Below are 22,757 nucleotides of genomic sequence, written 5' to 3'. Positions count from 1 at the left end.
AGACCCCCGGGGTAGGGAGAAGCAGCTGAATTTTCTGAAGCAGGATGTGGAGAACAGGATCCTCTGCTTGTGCCGGGGCACGCCGGCCACCGCTTCTTCACCAGGTCATCCTCCAAACCTGGATCCATGCAGGACATCCAGGTCTTCCTACATTCTTCCATTTTCCAATTACAAATGCATCACACGATTGTCGGAACAAGTCAAACAACGGAAATGCACACAGAAAAAGTTGGCGTGTCCCATCCCTCCCGTGCCCCGTTACCAGTCACACACCCTCATCTGCACCTCTCCCCTGCTCCCCTGCTCCCCCACAAACACCCCTTTGCAGCAACCCCTCAAGTGTAATCATGCCATAAGCACCACTCAAAACTGTTTCCCCTTAAAAACCTACAATGGCATCTCTCCACATCCATGCAAGTGGATCTAACTGTGACTTTTCATAGCAGCAAATGTCCCTCACCTTCCCTGTGCATGAAGAACATTTAGGTGGTTCCTGGTTTTGTGTTTTTAACCACATATCACACTGCCACCCACATCTGTGCACACGAGCGTGAAAGCCAGAGTGGGGCACCACCTCATCGGATGGAGGCGGCCTCCAGCACCCAGAACAATTGGGGACAGTGGGCAGCCAGAGGAGGGCTGGCCCGGAGGGAAGGAATGGAGATGACCACATTCCTACGCTTTTATTGCTCTGAGAGCCATTTGTACAACAGGGATTGCTGGGTTAAGAGGTGCGCACTTTTCTTTTACTACAAATTGCCAGGGTCTTTTTTCTGCCAAAGAGGATATAAAAATCTTACATTGACCTGTGTGCGGCAGGGCGCAGGGCTGAGTGGGTCGAGGGCCCGAGCAGAGCACGTGCTGTGGATTGTGCCCACAGAGCAGGAAGCTCTTTCTTTGCAAAGACGGCTGGTGTGTTAATTGCATAGGAGACAGCAAGGCCTGCGCAGCGAAGGGTCCCCTCCAGCCACCCACATGCCACCAGGCGGGGGGAGGGCAGGGGCCAGCCCAGCAAGCGCCCGAGGACGATGCTGGGTTTGTCACAGTTAATTGCTGTTTAGAGTCTTTGGATCCTTTCAAATATGCTGCTGCAAATTCTTTATCTGTATGTATTTGAAAGGATGCAGTGAACCCAAAAAAAGTTGGGAGCTCTGTTCTAGGTCAGCCCTGTATGCTGGAAATATAATGCAAGCCACACTTTAAATTTTGCAGTAATCCCATTTAATTTTTTTTAAAGATTTTATTTATTTATTTATTTATTTGAGAGAGAGAGAGAGAGAGAGCACATGCACAAGCAGGGGTGAGGGGCAGAGGCAGAGGGAGAAGCAGACACCCCACTGAGCAGGGAACCCCGCATGGGGCTCAATCCCAGGACCCTGGCATCATGACCTGAGCCTGCTTAACTGACTAAGCGACCTAAGCCCCCCAGGACTCCCATTTAAAAAAAAAATAAACAGTAAGAAGAAACAGGTGTTATTAACTTTAATGACGTATTTAACCCTAACATATCTATAATATTAGCCTTTCAACATACAAGCAGATTATTGATGTTTTCACTTTTTTTTTTTTTTTTGTAAATACCAAGCCTTTGAAATCTACTGTGTGTTTTACACTTGCTACAGGGCTCATTTCAGACCAGCACATTTCAAGTTGCTGTACTGGACAGTTCTAGAAGTTTCTGGGGTTGCAAGATAGCCACATCCATCCATTCAGCGTGCATGTACTGAGCAGCTGCCATCTGCGGCATCGGTTTCAGGTGCAAGAAGGAAAGACACCCTCCCTGCCTCCCGGAGGGGAGGGGAGGGTTGGCTGTGCATTGGGGATGGGGCAGTGACCCCAGGAACCCTGGGAGGTGTTCCCAGCACCCACCAGCTGGAAGGTCCCCATCACCCCCAGAGAGATCAGTTATCAAAGAGGCTTTTCTTACATGGAATGAAGATCAGCCTCTGTCCTTTTCAGCCACTGACACTGGTGCTGCCTTTTGGAGGCACAAGGAATAAGCCTGCCCCCTCTTCTGAGGGTTGGTCACTCAACCCCCAACCAGTATTGGTCGAGCACCCGCAACGGGCCAAGCTCTGTTCAAGGTGCTGGAGATACGGCTGTGAACAAAACAAACCCAGTCCCGGTGCCGGGAGCTCGGGTTGAGCGGGGCCAATATGCAAGTAGGCAGGTGACAAGCCCCTGGGAGACAGGGCCCTGGGACCCCAAGGAGAGGAGCCCAACTTGACCGGTGCTGCAGGCCTTCCAGAGGGATCAGTGGGGATCAACAACAGGAGGTTGTTGAGAGGGTGTGGAGGAGGGGACGGGGCTCAGGGCAGCGGGGACAGGGGACCCCTGGGGGACCTTCCAGATGGCTGAGATGCGGGACGGTGCCGAACACGGCAAAGCACCGGATGAGGTGGGAGGCATCGAGAGAGCATGTGCAGCTGCATGTGGAATGCTAAGGAGTCTGGAATGTTCTAGATTTCATGCCAGAGGCACAGAGGAATGCTTAAAGATAGCACCCAGGCCCTCCTACGACCTGCCCAAACCTTTCCTTCCCCATCCCCCACTGTCTCCTCAAATAACGGGGCACCCACACCCTTGGGCTTCCTGGTCTTTACATCCAGGCCAGTGTGCACTGGAGCAGGAACACCAGTCCCGGGCTTCTCTGAGGGGTCCTGCGTTGACAGGTTGAGGAGTACAAAGACGACAGCACGAAAAGGCCACCACCCTCCTCACTGGTGTCCCCACAGACCCCACCCCAGATGGTCTCAACAAGCAGATGGACCATGTCCCTTCCCATCACCCTTGGCAAGGCCAACCACACTTGTGTGGTCTGCCTGCCCCCTGCTCCCATTCCTTCCCCTCGTCCCCAGCACTGTCTTGCCGTGTTGACCACCTTCCTTTTCCCCAAAGGAACCGAGATGTTCCCATTTCAGGGTCTTTGCACATGCTGTTCTCTCTGCCTGGAATACCTTTCCCCATGGCCTCCTGCAGGCTAGCTTCTTGGTGGCCTTCAGATGTCAGCTAAGCTGGCACCTCCTTGGGACACCAAGCTGGCACCTTCCCCCTGGTGCCTTTGTAACATGGTCCACAATTTGTCATAACGTGTCTGTCTGTCCATTGCTATTTCCTGTCTGTCCGCTCGCACGCACACAGGAGACAGGGAGCTCTCACCGTGGCTCCCCAGCATCTAGAACAGTGCCCAGCACCGAGAGCCACCCAGCAAACCTGTGTTGAAGGAATAAGTGAAGTTCCATAAACCTTTCGGAGCCCAAATCTCCTCATGTTGAAACTGGTCATCGTGCTGTCCCCCTTGCCCTGGGCTTTCGGGGGTGGGGGGACAAATGCAAAGCTCCTGGAGTCCAGGAGAGATGGTGGGGACTGCAGGGTGGCCGCCAGCCGCCTCGCACACCTGCGACACCCAGCAGGAGGCTGAGAGGGCGAATGCTGGGCCATGTCTGGGCAGGCGACCTCGGGTGTGTTTGTGCCAAGCTCGTGTCCCTTTACAAAGGACTCGCGGCCATGGGGGCGATGGGTGTCAAGCCCCACACAGCCCTCGGCGAGCACCTGGCCGCAGAGAGGGTCCGGGATGTGGTGGCGGCTGTGGTTAGGCGTCCTCCCCACTCAGCGTGGCTGGGATGCCCGGGGCAGAGCTCCAGGCCAACACCCAGCCGAGGAGCGTGAGCCCGAGGGGGACAGGGGACAGCTGTGGCAGGTTAAGAAGACACCACTGCTGCTGTCAGGATGGATGCCCCAGGGAGGGGACAGAGAGGCTCACGTCCTGGCTCCTTCCCCTCCCCTGTTGGGTGCTGACCGCGCCTAGGGAGCCGCTGGGGAAAGCGGAGCATCTCAGGGTCCTCCCTAGTAAGCCTGGGCCCCAGGCGGCCGCTGCCCCGACACCAAGGACCAGATGCCAGCTGTGCCAAAGCCCAGCGGGGGCGGGGCCTAGGGTGGTGCTGAGAAGCAGGGATGTGACCGCAGAGGTGCCTGCTGGTTCACAACGTGGGGAACAGGATGCTCCTGTGCCAGGAAAAGCAGCCGAACTTGGTGGGGTCAGCCCAGGGAGCGTGCGAGGCCGCGTGGAACCAGGGGTGACCATGAACTGGCCTGTGTGCCCACCCCCTCCCACCCCACCATGTCCACGGCGGCCACGTAATCAAGTTCTGCATGCCAAGTTATTGTAAAAAATAAATAAATTAGCATCTGTTTATATTAATAACAGTGCCGGGCACGTAGGATGCACCCCATAAGTTTGTGAATAAGCCGGTAGACATAGGCATTTTACTTAGATCTCAAATGGCGTGCGTGGTTTCGGGTTTATGTTTTGTCATTTGGTTTATTTGATTTTTCTTTGGCCAGAATTGCACAGATGACGGCTCTGGTTCCCTCCCCTCCCCCCCGGGGCGGGACAGGGAGGAGAGATGGCCCCTGCCCTACCCAGGGCCAGCCCGGCACCTGCTCCCCAAGCCCTGGTGGCCTCTGCCCTGGGTCTCTGAGGCTCCTGCGGGGACCGCTCTGGGATTCCAGAATCAGAACTAATGCAGAAAGTGTCGTTTACAATAAGACAAGCCAGCTCATTTATGCTGAAGCGACGGTATTTTCCCAAGCTGCCTGCAGGACAGAACAATAAAAAATTGATCTTTAATAGCATTTTGCTGAATTTTGCCACAGGACATCTCTTGGTCCCCACCGGAGTTTGGAAAGGTTCCTGTCTGTGCTGCATCCCCTTCCTCAGCCGGGCTCCTGCCTCCCCTCCTCCTCGGCGGAGACCGTGCCGCCGGCCTGCCTTCTCCTCTTCCTGCCTCCACCCCAGAGACACGTCTGGACACTGGTCACTCCGCCCCATGGAGCTCCGGGAAGGGGGAGAAAAAGCAGACAGCCCATAATCAGCTTCCCCTCCTCCCTCTCCTTCCTCCCTAGATGTGTGAGAAGACAGAAAAACAAGAGCAAAGAAAACCCAAGCAGCCAGCAAACTTAATTTCATAAAAACGAGTGTAAGAAGAGGCGCTAAGAATCGGGGTTGGAGGCAGAGGCCGGTGGCAGCAGCAAGCTCCAGAACAGTATATAACAATACATAACACGTGGGAAAACAGTGATGCACTCAGTGATCAACATATATTTATGAACGCCTATGAGGTAAACGCGTAAAGAAAAATCTAGAAGGATATCCTTCAACGTGTGCCCAGTGGTTTCTCTGGAATGAGACATGAAATGAGGCAAAGCAAACAGGGGACTTCTGGTGTCACACACTTCGCTGCTCAAATTGTTTACAAGCAACTTTTTTTAATTAGAGAAAAATGAAAGAGAACATCCCATCAGATTAAAACATAAATTTAAACTGTGTTATATTATTCATCTGTAGCTATGTGGGGAATTTCTATCCGTGCCAGTAGGAGTACATGTTGATGCAGTCACTTTGGAAGATCATCCTTCAGGATCTGGGGGAAATGTTTTTGTTGGTTTTTTTTTTTTTTTTAAGATTTTATTTATTTATTCATGAGAGACACAGAGAGGAGAGAGAGAGGCAGAGACACAGGCAGAGGGAGAAGCAGGCTCCATGCAGGGAGCCTGACGTGGGACTCGATCCCGGGGCCCCAGGATCATGCCCTGGGCTGAAGGCAGGTGCTAAACCGCTGAGCCACCCAGGGATCCCCAAGAAATGTGTGTTTTTTTTTTTTTAAGATTTTATTCATTTATTTGAGAGAGAGAGAGAGACCACAAAGGGAGAGGGGCAGAGAGAGAGGGACAAACAGACTCCCCACTGAAGAGGGAGCCTGAGATGAGGCTCGATCCCAGGACCCCAGGATCACGACCTGAGCCCAAGGCATTCGCTTTATCCAACTGAGCCACCCAGGGACCCCGGATCTGGAGAAATTTTGAGTATGCAAGCCAGCATTCAACACCTCCGTTTTCCTGAGAGACGTGTCTGAAAGAGCACAGGGAAGAACAGCCATGGTGGGCTGCTCATAATAGCAAGAACTTGACACCTTAAAAGTCCCTCTGTAAGGGGCTGGCAAAATTAACCACGGGGTGTCCAAGACACGACACTCTTTGCAGCCTTTAAAAGCACAAAACAGAGTTGCACGTCCTGGCACAGAAAGCTCTCTGAGATGAGAGCGCTACAGAATGACCTTTACATACGGCGCTCTGTATTCTCTGTGGGTACACAGGTATGCGCATAGAAGCACAGAAAGACCCCTGGAAGGAAAGGCACCAAAATAATCCCAGTGGATGGTGGCACCATGCTGTTCTCCAGGTAGTTCTGACCCACTCCACTTCCTGAGCACCTTGAAGTTGGGGGGGGGGCCATGTGAGCATTCCTGGCCAATCAGCGTGAGCAGCAGTTTCCTGGGGCCACCGCCAGGCCGCATGTGCGTTGATGCTGGGCCATCTCTCAGAGCTCTTTGGCTCTTGGCATGACAGCCAGCCACTTTCAAAATGGTGCCCCCCCAACCTCATCCCACAGACCAGAGCCCCCCCCCACCCCAGATGCCCATGCAGCTTTCAGCCCCGCAGGCCTGGATTCTTTGTGTTACCCTTGTGTTGCAGAATAATGCAGCCCCCCAGCAGGTAGTATTGTCACCCGCAGGAAAAAGCTTGGAGGTTGGGCACCTGCCAGCCTTCTCCCACCATGGGCCCCAGTCCTCTGCCTCCTTATGGTTCCCAGTAAGCACGACATGATTGAGTACAAGATCGGGTTCTCAACGGCATCCCGGAGCCAAGCACTCAGCAGGGGCTCAGTCGGCATCAGTGGCATGAAATAAATGAAGAAACTTCTCAGAAGACCACAAGGGTCCAAGGGGCTCGATACGTCCTTGCCACATTTGGCCTAGATGTAGGCAGAAACTTCTCTCATGGTGGCAGAGTGCTGGCTGCCTTCCCATAGCCGTGTTCCTGGGCTCCTTCCTCAACAAGCGTTTCCCCTGGCTAGTGGACTACATTTCCCAGTGGCCCTTGCAGCTCAGGCTCCATGAGATGAGCATGAATGTTGCACGGGGAGCTTTGGCAAGAGGGGCACCTTGAGATGGAGATGGACAGCGGGGAGTGCCCCTTCCGGCCCCGTCCCCTGTCTTCAGCTGGGTACTCTCACAGGCCGACTCTAAGGGAAAGCTCACATGTAAATGAATTGTTTGAGGGTCAAGGTAGCGCAGCGTGGAGGTGGCCAGGAAGGGAGGACGCGGGCACCGAGTGTATTGATGATCAGGTTACAGCTGTGCACACCTGGACCGTGCAGGAGGCAGGAGGGAGGAGGGAACACGCCCCTCGGAGTTCTCCAGCGGAGAGGCGAGGGAGCTGGGGTATTTATCCACCCTTGGGTATCTATTGACTCTCATTCATCATGGAGGGCTGCTCCCAACCCAGCTGCACTTCCAGCTCGCCACCCCCCACCCCCCGCCCCATGAGCTGAAAGCAAACCTTCTGGCAGAGTCACGGAGGCTTGCAGTGGGACACCCTCAGCTGGTATGGGAATAGCGAGAGTCACCAGCGGCCGTAACACACCCGGTCCCCCTCGTCCCGCCTGGAACGTGGAGGTGTTGGCTGGCGTTGCAGCAGCCATAGTAGAGCATAAGGCAAAAGGGAATGGAAGAGGAACACAGACCCAGAATCCAGAGATAAGTTTGATCTCAAGTCGCTACTAATTAGATGTTCGTTGCCACCAACCAAGTGCTCCTAACTGGTAGGTCATGCGCTGGCTGTGTTCTCATGCCTCCTGGGGGCACCAATAATGCTGCTGCTGCTGCCGGTGACAGCGATGATGACGGCGGTGGTGGTGGTGGTGGTGGTGGTGGCGGCCGTGAGGATGCTGACGCCTAATAGCTAGTGCATCGTTTCCTCCGTGCGTGAGCACTTCCCGCGCCATGACGTGCTGCCTCTCCATCGCCACCCTGGGAGGCAGACACTCCTACTATTTCCATTTCAGGGAAGCGCAGAAAGGTTGAGCCACTGGGGCACAGCCACACGGCCTGCAGGCAGCCGGGCCATATGTGAACCTCGCCTGTCTGACTCGGAGCCCCCCGTCTCTCCCCACTGCAAGGCATCACCTTCTCCCTCAGGCTTTCCGGACAGCTCTGAGCAAGCTGTTTCATTCCCCCACCTGCTCCTGCCGTGTAACTTTCTAGAATGATGACTTTGGTATTTCGCTTTACAAGTGAACCAAACCCACCCGGCTTACGGAGGGAAAGACTGTGGTTTAGCAACAAGCCTTTCTTGGGACAAAGGTGCTGTCTGCAACTGAATGAAGCTCTTCTCCGAAGAGGGGACGGAGGGTGGGGAGAAGACCCTGGCACCCTAAGGAGAAGGGCTGGTTCCAGAAAGCCTTGCCAGGGAGGGGCTCGTGGATCTTCCCGAGGGTCCCCTCAAGAGATGGGGGACCTCGTGGTGCGGTGGTGACAGTCCAGCAGGCAGCGTCCCACCCAGGGCCAGATGCTCCATGAAAGGGTGGCAGGGACGCAGCGCCACGCGGGAAGCCCGTCGTCTTCGGGCTTCAGAGTCCAGAAGTGCCTCCTTCACCCCACCCTCCTGGGAGAGCTGTGCCGTCGTGGACCTCTACCTGGGCATCCGTGAGGAGCCTGCTGGGGCGCAGGGACCACGCGAGCTGCGACAGTGCCCTCTGTGGCTGCGTGCCGTGTTGGGAAATCAGAGCACAGACGACCCGTGCACAGAAGCCTCGCTTCGGCGACCACCTGGCTGTGCGTCCTGCTCCGCCGTGTGCCGGCCACGCAAGCCGAGCGCGTCACCTCAGTTCTCCGTTTCCTCCTCCGTGAAAGGATAGCAGTGACAGAGCCGACTTTATCAGGGCTCTTGTCGACTCTTTCAACCTATAGTTATTGGGCACTTACCACATGCTGGGCGCTGGGCTATTTCTGAGGAAAGAGTTAGGAGGAAACAAGACGATGAGCTGTCCCCGGGACAGACATTCACCAGGTCGCCAAATGCACAAACGTAAAAGTATGATTGTGATAAACGCTACGAGGACAAGGAACGGTGAATAGGAATTTGACCTTGTCACTTGCAAAGGTCCTGTGGTTGAGATGATTCGACACCATAAGCTTGTCAACCTTTAAGACCCGACGGCTGTACTCATTGAATGGAGGTTATTCCTGCTTCCTTGGGCCAGTGCTGGGGAACAGTTGCATCGGCTGAGAAACCTCTCCCGTGATTCAGCACGCAACAATTCTGGTTTTGTCTTCCAGGGTGGGGTCTGCCTCCGGGGAGAAATGGGCTGGTCGCTCAGTCTCCTCTGCGATAGGTATTTCTTATTACGGTCGAACTTGGTGACCTTCCAGTCTGATAGAATCGTCTGGTTAAGATGCGAGAGGAGCCAAGCTTAGCAAACTGGTACGAGAAACTGGTTTCTTTCTCGGCCTGCGGGCATTGGCACCCCGGCTCCACCTGACCTCACCCGGGCGCCTGCTCGGAGGTGGCGGCCGGCCGTTTGCAAGCGGATATTGTTCCCCTCGCAGCAGTTACTGTGAAGGTGAGACACTGGGGCTGGGGATGTCTCCTTCCCATGGCTTCCCAGATTCCAGAGAGTTTCTCAGCCCGGCTGCAGGCAGACCAGGCTCCAGGCGGCCACTCAGCGCCCGTGCTTTTCCAGACATCAGCTGAAGAGGCTCAAACATCCTGAGAGCAAATGTAAACTTGGCATTCGGTGTCTCCACACGAAGCGGGAGGCCGGCTGGCCCCAGCGGCAAACAGAGACTGCATTTACATGTCACCCCCACGACCTCATTTCTAAATTCAAACAAGGTAATGTCTCCCATAATGGGCTGTTGGGGCCTCCCTGCCCTGAGAATGCATATTTTATCACCGCCTTGTTGGGTCAGGATTCTGAAAGGGCTCGTCGATGGCCTGACAAAGCATCACGGCGTCCCCTTGAAATGTTGTCACCAGCTGTGAGCCCAGCGCCGTGGGTCTGGGGGGACCGGGCCAGACGCCAGTCCATCTGCCCCGCAGCTCCGACCTCGGCCCATCCTAGGGTCAAGCTGGCGTTTACCCGGCCTACCTAGGGCGATATGCTCAGTGCGGCTGGGCCAGGGCAGGCCGGGGGTGGCGGGGAGGCCATTCCCACTCCAGGAGCTGCCTCCCTCCCTCTCTGCCAGGCAGGGGCCACACGCCCGAAGGCACCACTGGGCCCTCTCACACTGTACCGCTGGCTGGGGTCATTGAGGCCAAGGGAGGGGAAGGATGTGGCCAAGATCAGAAAGTCAGAACGCCCCCGAGAAGGGAAAACCCTCATCATCTCTCTACCCACCCCCACAAGCCAGCCCAGGCCTGCCTGGGGTACCCTCCCACCGCTCTCCCCACCACTCACCCCATAGCACCTGGCTACCTGGCTGTGGCCCTGCCTGTCCAGAGGCTCATCCAGACTGTTTGAGCAGGTGTCAGGACCCCTGTCCCAGCCCCTACCGCCCTGAGCTTCTCCTGCCACATCTTGACCCTTGTATGGTCCTGCCTGGACACTCATCCATCTCCCTATGGCACAAACCCCATGATGGAAAGGGCCACCCTGTGCCTGGCACAGTCGAGGTGCTGAAAAGAAGCCAGTGGGACTGGCCATAGTGAGCAAGGGGCAGAGCAGGGTGGGTGAGGCCGGGCAGGCGGCAGGTCTCGGGGAGTAAGGCCCTGAGCTCGTTGTAAAAGCAATGGGGACACTGCAGTGTTTTGAACAGAGACACGGCATGCTCTGACCTGGGGTACAGGGGGGTGAGGACAGAAGCAGGGAGACCAGGGAGGGGCCGCTGCCATGATCCGCGCGGGAGGAGACACTGGCGGCCTGGCCCACGGTGGTGGCAGTGGGTGTGGGCAGGAGTGCCACCAGCTGTGCAGGTTTGGATTTCCTGACCGGTGGAGAGGCTCCTTGTGGCTGAGCAGGACGCCCACCTCAGCCCCAGCCTCTCAGGACTCAGGAGGCCGCCCTGGCGGGCATGAGCCCTGACCCAGGAATGCGCTCGAGGGCGGAAGGTAACGGGTGTGCTGTTGTCCCCAGGAGAACATGCCGTGTCCGTGAATCTCCATTCAGCTGTCCCCAAGTGACAAACACCACCCAGCCTCCATGCTGCCTCCTCCCCGGCAATTTCTCTGTTTACAGGATGTCTGGGGTGTCTAGACAGGCTGGTGGGGGGGAGTCAGAGACTGGAGTCCCAAGGCAGTTCTCAGACTGGGCATAGGGCTATTTCTGCAGAGAACGACTAAGCCAAAAGACGGAAATCTGCCTCTGCCTGGAGAGTTCATTACATAGAAATATGCTTAATTCTTTCCTTTTTTATCAGTTGACAGCTTCCAACAGATAAAGCTTATTTTATTTAAGCTTTCACACACCCGGCGAGATAAATATCCCCGAATTCCTGTCTTCACAGAAAAAAAAAAAAAAATTAAAAATGGATGAAGTCAGAATCTTGAGTAGGGTTCTCGAAACCCAAGTGAGGATGGACCCGCATGATTGGGTGTGAATTAAGTCAGCCCCATGCAGGGGTGAATGTGGAGGGCTGGGGCTGGTCCCTGCAAAGGGCATTGAGGGAACCTGCTGGTAAAGGTTGTTCTAGAAAGGACAGTCCCTCCACCCCCACCCCCAGCCCCGGACCGTATGCTGGGGAAGAGGGGATGTGAGCCGCAGCGACAGGTGCTGACACTGATCTCAGCCCAGCAGGAGTTTGTGGACGGGATACCCGGCGCTCAGGGAGCCACCCAGTTAGAAGGACACCCGGGCTCCGGAGGGACTGGGACTCATGGGGATTTAACCATGGCCAGTGCCCCCGGCAGCTGCCAGCTTCGGCGGGACCTCCCCTCCCACCCCGGTGTCAGGGCAGGATCCAGCACCCCCCAGTTTACACCTTGGGCTGCCAGCACCAGGTCTGGGACCTCCAACCCACACCCCGGGCTGTCCTTAAGAAGATGACAAATGACATCAAATCCAAGTCACATAAAGAACCTAACCAGATGCGAGGCCAGAAAGTTCTAGAAAGAGGGAGCCGCAGAGCACAGGGGGCTACACGGGTGAGGGTCTACAGGCACCGGGGCGCAGGGGGACACTAGGACGCTGGGACCCGAGAAGAGTGGTGGGAGAGGTGGGGGGCGGGCAGAGGGCCGGGGCTCCACAGCTCAGGTTGATGGGGGTGGGAGGGGCTTCATCCCTGGCAGGCGGGCGACCTGGTAAAGTTCAGTTTTCGAAAGATCATTCTGGCTCCATGTCCCTTCCGGCTCAGAGTCTTTGATGCCAACTGGCGTTTGGCAGGGGCTGTGTGTCCAGCTGCGGGCGGGGAGAGGCAGGGAGTTGAGACTGGACGTCGGGCAGGGCCCGTGCGCAGCCCAGCGCCCAGCACCCACTGGCCGCAGAGGCCCCGCGTCCTCACCCCTGCAGGCAGCACCTGCCAGGACAGCAGGTGGTCCGCGCTGCACCCGGTAACTGGGCCCTGTCTGCACCCCCACCCCCCGGAAACAGCCCCCCCTCCCCAGGGACAGGCCTCAAGGGCGGGAGTCGCCCTCAATCCGAGATGGGGGCCAGGCAGGGGAAGGTGACTCCCAGTGCTCCTCACCTATCGGGGAGGGGAGCAGGTGTGCCGTGCTCGGGGGGACCCCAGGGGCCCAGGGGCTCGCTGCGCCGCAGAGAGCTCCCAGAGTCATCGCTTGGCAGCCACATCAAACGCAGAACAGAACTCAGACAGCTTCTCGTATCGGGTTTATTTCTAATTAATTCCTCGCTGGCACATGCAGGCTCTGCACTTTCTCTCCCTCCTGGCTCTTCCAACCCCATGCATATTTAAGAGCTTGACAGCTTTCCTCGTGCTAAATATAAATCACGTTTTAAGCCGAGAGTTCACTGTGAGCCGGTGGTCCTCGGCCCCAGCGCCCGGGCCGGTTGTCCTCTTCCGCTTCCCGGTGGCCAGGCCTGTGGGTGCTCGTCACCCAGGCCACCCCCAGGCCCCAGGGCAGTTTTGTCCTTCCAGCGTCCATCCCCTCTTCTGTGGGAATAGCACCCCATTTTCCTCTGGGGAGTAGAGCTGACCCCACATATGAGCCTAAGGGTGGTTCCCGATCCTGACCTGACCAATCAGAGCACTGGGTCTCCCTGTGGCCCCCGCAATGGGCTCAGGGGTGCTTCTATCACCCAGAGAGGCCAGTGAGAGACTTCTCTGGGACTCCTGCCAGGGCTGGGAGGACAGGGACACTCTCTGGAGGAAATCCTGAAGCTTTTGCCCGCCATCTCGCCACCAGGAGGAGGCAGCTGGGTAGTGGCTGAGGCCAACACACAGAAAAGCCGGGCCCGGGGGCAGGGTTAGTGGGAGAGGCTGCGTGGGAGCCACATCCCCCAAGGCTCTTGATCCAGCCGCACCTGAAGCTTAATCCAGTTCCGTGAGCCATTCTGCAGGAGTAAATTCTCTTTCTGCTTAAGCTAGTGAGATAGGTTTTCCACTGCTTGCCGCCAGGAGTCTTGATTCTACCAAAACCACAGAACCATCGTGGCAGGGTGGTCGTGAAGGAAAACACAAAAACGGAACTCGAGAAATAAAAAGGAAAACTTCCTGGCACACCTGCGTGCTCAATAAAAGTTGTTTTCTTTCTCCATCCAACTTCTCTCTTCACGGCAAGGCCCTCAGGACACAGGACAAGAGGTATTATTATTTGTTAATAACAAACATCAAACACTTCAGTGACCTTCTGTGACTACTCACGTGTGAGGTGCTGTAACGTGCCAGTAAATGCTCACTTAATTCTCATAAAACTCCAGAAAAGTCGATGCTGTCATGAACACATTTCCCGACGTTGACGTTCCTTGTATTAACAGAGCTACAACTGGATGTGGACCTCCCATTTGCTGGGCCCTTTCGTTTACACAATGGCATGGGGTCATCATCCCAGCCTCACAGGTGAGCATCGCCATCGTGATCCCCATGACAAAGGCAGGGACACTGACACTCAGGTTGAGTCACCCAGCCAAAGCCACACAGCTAGCTCAGTGGGGGTTGGCACCACGCTCCCTCAGACCTCAGGTCCGCCTGTAGAAGCAGCCCTGGAGTGAATATTCCTGACAGTTTTCCTGTTGGGGACAGGGAGAGGACTCCCAAAACCCAAAGTGACCACCTGCTAATCCAGGAGAAACAAAAGGGGGTGATGTTGGAAGACTTTCCAGAATCTGGAAAAGATAAGACTTTGATATGCTTTATGGGGAGGGAGGGGAAAAGTGTCCACTCTGGATCTTGGCGTTGAGGGGTTTGTGCTCAAACCCTGGTCCTGCTGGCCCAGCCCTTTCAGGAGGGACTGGCTTGTCCCCGTGGTTAAAAGAATATTCTCCTCTGCGGTGGAACGTCTGTCCGATGCAAGAGGAAAGAACATTAGCACATTCACCTTTTGCAACTTCTGGTCAAATAATTGATTCAGAAAAGACTCATCAGTGGATACTGAAACCACAAGGTGACAGGTTGTTGGGAGAGCAGATGCTTTGCAAGGGACCAAAGTTTCCCCGTCTAGAATAATTTCAAAGAGAAAGTAGAACTTTTCACAGGGGGAAAGTTAGCGGCCACCGTCTTCTCCAAGTGGCCACACTTTCAAGTAGCTCACACACTCACACTAGCACATGGACACACCCACCCACGTGCACACACACTTACGCACCCACCCACGTGCACTCTTACCCACAGACACCACACACACACACTCACCCATACACACTCGTAGTCACATATGAACACACAGCCACATGCACGCACACTCACAGAAACAGCAAACTTGGACAAAACTTAACCTTTGCTAAATCTAGGAAGTGAGTACTCTCCTTCCAACTCTTCTGTATATTTGACGATTTTTCATAATAAAAAATGGAGTAAGAACCCAGCCCTGACACTGACTCTAGAGAACCTTGAGAAAGCCCATTGAAGGCTGTGGCTCGCCACTTCCTCATCCATCAAATGCAGACAGTGAAAACCACATCTTCGGAAAGCTCTTGGAAGTATTCAATGAGACAATCCATGTAAATCTTGGATTTAATGCAGGGCCCCTAAAAGCACTCAATAAATGCAAAATATCTGCATCATCAGAAGGCAGTGAACTGAAACACCCTCTATGCTAATCAAAAGTCCCCAGTCCAGGGGCGTCTGGGGGGCTCAGTCGGCCAAGCATCCAGCTTGATTTTGGCTCAGGTCACGATCTCAGGGTCATGAGATTGAGCTGAGTGTCAAGCTCCATGCTCAGCGAGGAGTCTGCTTGGGATTCTCTCTCCCTCTCCTGCTGCCCCTCCTCCCTCCGTTCCCTCTCTCTCTCTCTCAAATAAATTAGTAAATAAATTATTTTAAAAAAAAATTCTTTATCTACAGTCCAGATAAACTCAGAAAGCACAGAATAATCCTCCAGGACAGAAGGTTTGCCTCAGCATCTCCCAACCTGCTCATGGACCCAAAGTCAGTGTTCCAGAGAAACAGTCTGGTTGGGGCCACCATATGGCCAGGCCACCCCAGGAATCCATCCCATTAAAAAAAAAAACTATTATCAAAGCACAGGTGACATATAATACTGTATTAATTTCAGGTGCACAACAGAGTGACTCAACAATTCTGTATGTTACTCAGTGCTCACCCCAGTAGGTGGAGTCACCATCTGTCCCCACACAACGTTATTACAATATTATTGGCCAAATTCCCTGTGCAGTATTTTTCCTCTCTGTGACTTATTTATTTTATAACTGGAAGTTTGTGCCATCCTTCTTTAAACTGTGTCCTAGGACGTTGATTTCTACAAGAAGACAAGTGTAGGGTTACACCCCTTGAAGTAATCACATCATGGTTCATGTGTTCAATCAGCAAAGGTAGAAAAGATTGGTCGCATACAGGATTGGTGACCAGCAGCCCATCTCCTGATGGGTCCTCCCATCCACCCATGGTGGACGGCAGCCTGGCACAGCTATCCTGGAGGGCAACTGGCAAAAAGCCCCAGCAACACCCGTGCCCTTTAATGCAACAAAAATCCATTGGCAGGAATTTATTAAAAAAAAATAAAGGAAACAAATCCATAAATGTATACAAGGACATTCATTCCCAGTCCCCTCTGGAAGAGCAAAAAGCAGAAACTACCTAATTGCCCATGAGTAGGGAAATATAAAACAACGTAAGACCATCCACACCATGGGATCGTGTGACATCATTAACAACGGTGATGTGATCAAATTTTGATTAACATGAAAAGATGTCCACTGTAAAAAAAAAAAAAAAAAAAAAAAGATGTCCACTGTAGATTGTTAGTGCAAAAAAAAAAAAAAAAAGGAGTTGACAATATCATATGGGTAGAATAATCTTGTTATGGCTTAAAATGCGTATGAGGGCATATTTCTGTATGCAAAGGAAAGTATTAGGAAGAGTCATTAAATAAGTCATGGTACAGCCACATGATGGATCGTCATCCAGCTATTTTTATTTTTTTTTAAGATTTTATTCATTTATTCATGAGAGACACACAGAGAGAGGCAGAGACACAGGCAGAGGGAGAAGCAGGCTCCCTGCGGGGACCCCGATGCGGGACTCGATCCCAGGACTCCAGGGTCACACCCTGAGCGAAAGGCAGACGCTCAACCATTGAGCCACCCAGGCGCCCCCTCATCCAGCTGTTTTTAAAAATGAGAGAACTCTTGAGAGTTGACCTGAGAAAGTCTCTATGATGCATTGTTGGTGTAGCCAGTGAGGTGCAGAGCGGTGTGCAAGTATGACGCCTTTTGTGTATAAGACCGGATTAAATACGTGTTTGCATTTGCCTGTAACTACATAGAGATCCTTGCCATAAAAATAAATAAAGGATGTTCCGGGTTGGGCAGAAGGAACTGAGCGGGGGGTAGGACGGGAATCCAGGGTGGGAGCAAGACTTTGCACCTCTTGCCTTTCATATAGTTTGGTTTTAAACTATGTGAATATATTACCTCTTCAAAACTGTTTCTTCTTGTTTAATGTATCATGAAACAATTCTGCAAAGACATAACCCTAAAATAATGCTAGTGGCCCTTTCCAATTAATGAGAGTCCTAGTAGTTTTTATTTTCTTCTTCAAGGCTTTTTAAACATAAGATTTTTTTTTTTAACAATGAGCATACAAAAGCAGCCACACTTGCTTTTCTTCCTTCTCCTTTCCCAGTCTCAGCCAGCGCCCCTCCTTTCACCCCGCAGACCCTCCCTCAGCCCTCCCCCCACGCACACACTCGTATCCACACACTCGCACACTCAGACATTCACACACTCTCATCCACACACATCACATCCACTCACACATTCACACACACAACTCACTCACACCTATATACTCACTTATATGCACACTCTCATCTACACACACACACACTCGCACACTCACACACATCCACACACTCCCATATCTACACACATACAGTCCACTCACATCTATACCATCATTGACATCCGCACTTTTACCCACACACATCCACACATTCACACATCTGCACACATTCACTCACATCTGCACACTCACATATCCACATACTCGCATCCACACACTCACAGCACACCCACACACTCACACATATCCACACACTCACTTACATCCCTAAGTACACACACACTCACATCCACCCCATACACTCACATCCATACACCCTCACACATATCCACATATGCTCACTCACACAGTCACATCCACACACACACACACACACACATACACATACACACACGCACACATGCACACACACATGCTCCTGCAGGTTTACCCCCTGATCCTCCCCATCTCAAGTCTGTTCCTTTATTTGCAGGATGTGAACAGGACCTTCCCCCCTGAGCACGCGAGGGGGCCCCCCCACCAGGGACAGAGCAGAACCCTTTCACAGAGCCCCGGCCCCGAGGAAGAGCGCCGGCCTAGCCGGTCACAAGCCTGCAAAGTAAATAGGAAACGATCGCCTCCGGCCAGAAAGCAAAAGCAAGTCCCAAACTGTGTCAGCCACGTTCCAAAAACTAATCACAGTGGCCGGGCACTTTCAAAATAGGGAAACACTTTTCCTAGGTCAAAGTAGAGTGCAGCTTCCTCTCAGGCCTCAACCATGATAGATGGAGGCAGGGACAGACAGACAGACAGGCAGACAGCTGCTTCTCTTGTCCAACCCGCAGCACACACAGGCACACACTAGGACCCTGGTAAGGATAATAGCTCACTCGCACAATTACGGAGCTCACTACGGGCAGGCACCTGTCCGGTGTTTCCAGGTACAGTGAGGGGCCACGCACCTGTGAAGGATGGCCTGAGGCTCGACCACCCAGACCCTCCAGCAAAGGAGCTTACCTGCCGAGGCCTGACGATCCCATGACCAGCTGTGTCATTCCGAGGATGACGGAGAGGCCCCAGCCTCGTGTAAGTCCCCACGAGCCCCCCAGCCTCGGCCTCAGTTGGAATCCCGCAATCGTGGCACGTCTCCCTGTCACTTCTGTGGCACCGCACCCCACCGGCAGGCACAGGTGCACACAGAGCTGGGGGTTCCCGTTCTCCGTCTCCCCGACGCGTGTGTCCTGCGCACCGAGGCTTCCGCAGAGCCCAGCGCCGTGCCTGGCACACAGAGGCGCTGAATCAACAGTTGCCCCCTGACGAGACTAGACAAATAGAATAAGGAAGATTTCGAATCTCCATGAACCAGGGAGTGAGTGCCGTAGCCAGCAAAGGGGGCCGGCACCGTGGGGTCTGATCGCCGCGGACCCGCCAGGGCGACCCCAGCCCAGCCCTCCTCCTGCAGGGGCTCCCGGGTGGAGTCCCCACACGAGTCGGGGCGCTGCGGGGCCTCCCCGGCAGCCAGGAGGCACGGGGCTGACTTTGAAGTCACTTTGGCCTTGGAGTTTTGGAAGAGGTTGATTCTGATAAACTGACCTGAATGTTAACGGCATGGAAGTTTAATTTGTATTCAGAAGGGAAGAAAATCAGCCACTCTGAGGAGATGATGCTGTTTAATTAGGTCTAGTAGTTAACTCCGAATAAAGGCAACGTGCTGCCGGGAACCGGGAAGGGAAGTGAAGTCTCCCGGGACCGCACAGACTTCAGAGGAGCTGCAAAATAAGAAGCCACTGGGTTAGAAATGATGAATTCACTTCCTGAAAGAAGCAGGCCCAAGCCTTCCAGTCGGGCATGGTGGGTGTTTGCTCTCTGGCCTCCTGAGCAGTCAAAATTGAGGAGGAGGAGAAAGGATCAAGAAGGTGCTGGTGAGGACTCCAGGTGCAGGCGTGTGTGCATAAGTGTGTGTGTGCATGACATACACGTCCACAGGGGGGGAGCCCGCATACAGTACAAGCAATGCAGACCTCCTGATGAGGCTCACGGCCACCAGAAAACCAGAAACAACTGGAATGCCCACCCACAGCAGAATGGAGGGACCAACTGTGGCCTAATCCCACAATGGAGTACTACACAGCAAGGAAAAAGAGCAAGCTCCCATAACGTTCCAGACTGGGAAGCACTGTAGAGAAATAACAGGGAGGGAGTAAAAAAAAAAAAAAAATGACAAAGGCCACATGCCTTACAGTTCCCTTGAGGAAAAGTTCAAAAGCAAGAAAAACTCATCTGCAGAACAGCCCTAACAAGGGCAGGAGGTATGGGCAGGCATCCTGCTCATGGTGGGGGTCAGACAGGCTCGCATATGTGTAAAATAGCAAATGTGCACATGCCAGGTGCAAAAATGCATCGAGGGGCATGTTTTATAAGACCTGCGCTGGCTACATATTTAAATCTATGTGCATTTCCAGAAAACCCAATTCTCAGTAGCATGGCAGCAAAGCACGCTTCTCTGCTCGGTGTCACACTTGTGACACGTGCAAGCTCGGCGCCCCGCCGCCCTCCCCACGCAGCAGACAAGCACCGCTCAGTAATGGGAGTGATTATCCTCACAATTATAGGTTGGATTCTTTGCGGTTGTCTTTGCAGTTCAGCAAATAAATTATACATCTTCCTTGCACTCCTTTGCCCACATGGTTTAATAAAGCGGGGAGACTTGGCATTTCTTGCTTTTATTTCAGGGCTCAGAGGGGGCACGGAGTCACGGAGACGCTGCAGAGTACTGATTTGCTCCTCGGGAAATTACATGGCAAACGTGAAGCCGTCCCGTCTCCACGCAAGCACAAGACGGAGAGATGAATTATGCTTCAAAGTTGGAGGATGTGAAAATTGATTCAGGAATTCTAGCTGTTCTCAATTTTAGATTGCCATTTATTTCGAGAGTACCCAGGTTGTCGCAAACAGGAGCGTATGGGCAGACAGGAATATATAATTAGCCCGGACATGGGCGCTCGCGGTCCTGGGGAGGTGGCCCGGTGTGCTGTGACCCGCGCGGCCGAGGCCAACGGGGTCAAGCCAGGCCGCCACAAGGGCCCAACGAAACATCTGACAATAAATAAGCCATGAAAATCGGCTGCTTCTTTTCCATCTCTCCTCCCCACCCGGTATCTCCCTGAACTTTTAGGTGGACACTTCTCTGGGTGGGTGACAGGCTGCCAGGGGCTTTGGGAACCAAAGTTTGAGAGGAAGCAGACCTTGCAAAGCCAAGAGCCCGCAGGACATGATTTTATTTCATGCGCCTGCCAAATGGGGTGACGGGGCGGGAGGGAAAGCCTGGGGTTTCGAGACGGGTCTGCATGCCAGCATCAGCTTGGCCCCCACCCGCTGGCACAAGCCACTCTACCTCTCAAGCCTCAGTTTCTTCATCGTAAATCGAGGATAACGGCAGCACTTGGGGCTTTTGGGAACGTTCAGCGAGGAGATGTGTGCCGAGCAGGTGCCACGGCCCCAGGGCCTGCAGCAAGAGCTGCCTCTCTCCAGCCTTACGGCCCGTTGCCTGGTGTCCAACAGCACGCGGGGCAGGGGCCTGGGCCTGGAGGAGCCAGGTCCCTGCCTCAGCCTGGAGCCAGCGCAAAATAAAGCTGTGGCCACCTCGTCCCAAAGCCGGGGTAACATGCCCTAAAGTGGCCACACCGGGTGCTCCCCCTTGACTCGCCACGGTGTTGTCTGTGCGCCATCCGCAGTGCTCCTAAGTGAGGGAAAGGTCTCCAATTATTGCCGTGAATTTGATCATTCACCTTCACATCACACAACATCAGTTTTAAATGGAAATATAAGAGCATTTAACGCGCATGCAGAGTCACCAAACTTACACAGTTTGGGCTTCCTAGCTCGTTCTTCCCAGAACAGGAGAAACACTGTCGGGAACTAAGTCGGCCGTTTTGTTTTTTTGTTTTTGTTTTTTTAAAAAATATTTTATTTATTTATTCATGAGAAACACAGACAGAGATAGAGGTAGAGACACAGGCAGAGGGAGAAGCAGGCTCCATGCAGGGAGCCCAACATGGGACTCGATCCTGGGTCTCCAGGATCAGGCCCTGGGCCAAAGGCAGCGCTAAACCACTAAACACCCAAGTCAGCCGTTTTGATCTCACTTCTTGACACGTGCACATCCTACCTGGCTCCGGCTCCAGCTCCGGCTGCGTCAGGAAGGACGGGGAGGAGAAGGGACCATAGCTGTCTTCTCTCTCCCTTTCCTCCCACGGCGTTATTTTCAGCATCACTGGTTGGCAGGTACAGGGAAGTCACAGGACAGGGTCCCTTGGTGGTCACTGTCTCTTGGAACAACTTTGCCTTCTTTCTGTGTTAGAAGCGAGTTCTAGTTCAGGGGGAAAGCACGACTTCTTGGAGGGTCTATGTCATAGAACACAATGACCTCATCCTTGCGGCAGTCTTGCCGAACACGATGACCCACTTGCATGGGTGCCCAGAATCCCGTGTTCCTGGAGCCTCTTGAGCACCTGCCAGCCGGGCAGCAGGAAACTGGCATGTTCCCCCAGGTGGGGAGGCAGGCCCTGGAGCCTTGATCCAGCCATTCCTGACCTCCTGCCCACACAGGTTGGGCCCTGGGAGGCTCCCCCTTGTTTTTCAGAAGAATAGCTCCCAAAGACTTGCAGAGGAAGTTGGCAGGGGCAGGCAAGTGACCCATGATGGGGCTGGCACATAATCAAGCTAACACAGAGCCCAGGGCTCTTGCTTTTACTTGGGGAACACACTGGAGAATCACAGAGAAGGCCAGAGCTGGGGCCTGACGCTGGCCCAATCAGGATTTGCATCTTGGCTTTAGCACTTAACTCTGTGACTTGGAGAAATCCCTTTCCCTCTCTGGGTCTCGGCTTCCTCGTCTATCAAATGGACTGGGACGTGCATTGTGGAGCCTTTGGGAGAATGAAGGAGAACAAGCCTCAGCTACTGTCGACCAAGCGCTGATCCCTCAGAGAGGCGCAGCCGTGGTGACCACCCAGAGCCCCGGGGCCGTGGGAGCCACTTTGTTCCCAGAGAAGCCAGCAGCAGTCAGGGGACAGGGGCACGGCTTCCTGGTGCGGGACCACGGCCCGATGACACAGGCCCTCCTCGGTGGCTGGCAGCAGCTCCCGCTGATCAGGAAATCAATCCAGGCCCTGGGGGCTGGCCCCTTGTTCCTCCTGATTCCTGCACTTTCCACCGATGAGGAGTATTTTGCTTTCCCTTCTCTCTCCTGGGGACAAACCCATTTCCCTCTCCATGTTGCAGGCAGCAAACCGGGAGGGAAGAGAAAAAGCATGCCTGGTCCTGAGGGGGCTGTTGTGAACTCATGATTTAATTATCTCCAGTTGATAACTGGCAAGCTGTCCACAACCTTCCTGCATAGGCAGCCTGATGGCTTCCCTTTGTTGAGCGTTAATGATGTTTTGGGAAACCTTTGAACTGGACTCCTAATGAAAAAATGGCTCTTTGTGGTGGGGAGATGGGAAAGGGGGGCTGTCTGGGAAA

General features: G+C 53.9%; 1 long non-coding RNA gene across 1 annotated transcript in view; it reads right to left on the bottom strand.

Moving 5' to 3' along the window:
* Nucleotides 1-18,833: 18,833 nt before the first annotated feature.
* The window catches only part of LOC140617927 (uncharacterized), a 9,006-nt gene continuing 5,082 nt past the window's right edge, over nt 18,834-22,757 (bottom strand). The window contains exon 3 of the long non-coding RNA XR_012018076.1: nt 18,834-19,003. This is a non-coding gene — a long non-coding RNA (uncharacterized lncRNA). The remainder of the gene's footprint in view (nt 19,004-22,757) is intronic.

This window comes from Canis lupus, chromosome 26 (genome assembly GCF_048164855.1).
Source record: "Canis lupus baileyi chromosome 26, mCanLup2.hap1, whole genome shotgun sequence".
Taxonomy (NCBI): domain Eukaryota; kingdom Metazoa; phylum Chordata; class Mammalia; order Carnivora; family Canidae; genus Canis; species Canis lupus.
The sequence above is the reverse complement of the archived record's forward strand: the minus strand, read 5'-3'. Positions and strand labels throughout refer to the sequence as shown.